Raw genomic sequence first — 2,669 nt, forward strand, 5'->3', positions numbered from 1 at the left:
TTCCTGCTGTAATAAGAAGTAAAAATAAAATTTCAGAGCTTTCAAGTGTATCAGATTTTTCCTAACATATAGTATGAATTTAACCAACAAAGGCCTTTATAAATATAATTTTTAAAGTCTCCGGAAGTTGCCTAACAAAATGCTTTTTACTAATAACTGTAAAAATTTCACCTGATTCTTTTTTTCTTTCCTATGTAGAATATATGTGAAAAAAAACCACTGAACTTTCCCTTCACTGTAAAGCTCTAATCCCAACTTAATGGTAAGATTATGCTTGGGGTCATCAACTAAAGCAACAGAGCATGGAGACAGAAGGGAATGGTAGAAGAGATGTGTGTTCCAGCTCTCCCATGAGTGAGCTGTGGGATCCTGGGCAAGTCATCAAACTATGGCCAGACCTGTTCTACAGCAATAGAATAAGGGACTTCAGGGAAGCTCTTGTCTTGAAACAAGACATTTCTTGAAACAAGTCACCCCATGAATAAGACAGTTAAACATTAATGAGACTCACAGCTGGGGTGGGAAGTGCACTTTGGAGGTGAGGAATGTCAGTAAGATACATTTCAAAGGGGAAACACACTGGAGGCTGGGCTCCTTCCGTTAGTAGGAGGAGGAGACGGTTTTATAGCGCCAGCAGTTGTGCCTCATTTTACCCTATGGCTGGAGACAAGGTAGTCACTGAGGAGCAATTTCTTGCCCTGCTGAAGCCTCCAACACGTGACCCAAATTCCACCCCAAGTGGGATTTAATCCCAAAGCAATGCTCACAGACTGTGCCCAAGACTGAAGAAGAGGGAGGATATATGCCAAATGCAACGGGCCACAGATGGATACTGTTGGGCTAAGCTGAGCTGTAAGATCTCCCCACCCCCTCTAATTTCTCCCTTCTCCATCTGCACCCACTACCTCTGCCCAGGCTTAGCGAGCAAAGGTTGATGTGGATGGGGAAATGATTGGCCAAAAGAGGTGAACCTCCCCTGAGGTTGCCATTCTCTTAATACAAGCCCTTTCTAATCCAAGACAGACTATCAGACCTCTGGGTAGCAAAGAAATGTTACAACAAATCAGAACTTACTTGACAAAGTGAATTTACAGAACCATGCCCGACAGAATCATTGGGGCACAAAAGGATGGCTTGGGGTGGCTTTAGGCTCTACTATCACTTTCAGTGCCTCCCCAAACTACCCCAAGTAAATATAGAATTGAGATTTTTTTTTTAAAAAGAGTGTGCTATATAAATGCAGCTTCAAACAATGTGTGTGGAGTTTGCTGGGAAAGGACTGTAACTCAGTAATAATACGTTTAGAAAAAGTACTGTTCATATTTGGGAGCGACAGACATACACTTCCCAACACCCAGTGCAACCATGTAACTTTCCTAAAAATGACTCTACTCAGAGAAGTGCCTGAGCCAACTGATCAAGGAATGAAAATGAAGAAGGCAAGAATAAGGAAGATGCCTTACAGAGAAAAGGTGTCAAGAAATAAAATCATAAAAATTCAGAACTAAGTCCAAATAATCACTGTTAATGTAGCACGTGGAAATGTAAACAAATGATTCTAAAAGCAAAGATAAATAACAAAATTCTCGATAAAAGTATGGATTTAAATTTGCAGGGTTTTTCCACATTAATTTAGGTTTCTCAGAAGACAGAAGTAAAAGCATGTTGCATTTCTATCTTCCCAGGTACAAGTCCAGTTTTAAACTGGATGTTGATGGAGAAACAAAGGTAAAATTATGTTTTCTAAAAATAGGTTTATAACTTTCATATTATTAAAACTTGAATAAAAACAAGTCAACTAATAGCATAATGTTAAAAAAATTTAAAGAAAAAATATCAAGGAAGTGTTTAATACAGAAAACAAAGTAAAATGATAGCAAATAAAACCAAACATACCTGAAATGATAATAAATACAAACACATTACTCTCATATCAAATACTGACAAATACTTTTAGATAAGTTTAAAAACTACATGCACTATATGCTGTATACAAGGACAAAAACTAAATTAAAATGATAGTTTGAAAATAAAGAGATGGACAAAGATATCAGATGCAAATGTTAAATCTCAAAACATTAAAAGTTGTAATATTAATATCAAAGTTGAATTCAAAGCAAAAATATTAACTGTGACCAAGACTTATTTTATACTGATAGAAGGTAGACTCTATAAGATAACTATTAAGACCATCTTGAACAGGGGTGGGATCTGCATTGGGGGCTGGTCCTATCTTTCCCATTGGACACTTATTTCTCTGCACAGATGGTGGAGGGAGGCATGTGGTCATACTCAAAGCATTAAAGGCACTGGGATGATTCTTTGGTTTTCCTGCTCTCACTCCAGGGCTCTGAGTCCCCCCCCACCAAACTATCCACAATAGACAAGGCTATATTCCTAGATTAAACTCAGGTTGAGGAGAGCAGCGTCAGGCTTTAGATCTGAGTCCAACCTAAGTTAGCTCATTAGGATTCTTTACTGGGACTTACAGAAGAACCTCCGAAGTACCTAGGAGTGTCCTTTGCCCGGCTTGGTCCTCAGGGATATACTTCCCTTTGGAGTGGGGTGTTGGTAGCAAGGATAAGATCTGAGTGTCCCTGGTCAAACACTATCCACTATTTTATATATATATATATATATATATATATATATATATATATATATATATA

General features: G+C 38.0%; 1 protein-coding gene across 1 annotated transcript in view; it reads right to left on the reverse strand.

Annotated features, from left to right (window-relative positions):
• The window catches only part of LOC103070005 (phosphatidylinositol 3,4,5-trisphosphate 3-phosphatase TPTE2), a 58,985-nt gene that overhangs the window by 49,921 nt on the left and 6,395 nt on the right, over positions 1 to 2,669 (reverse strand). The gene's annotated exons all lie outside the window — the stretch shown is intronic.

This window comes from Lipotes vexillifer, unplaced genomic scaffold (assembly GCF_000442215.2).
Source record: "Lipotes vexillifer unplaced genomic scaffold, Lipotes_vexillifer_v1.1 scaffold470, whole genome shotgun sequence".
In the NCBI taxonomy this organism is placed as follows: domain Eukaryota; kingdom Metazoa; phylum Chordata; class Mammalia; order Artiodactyla; family Lipotidae; genus Lipotes; species Lipotes vexillifer.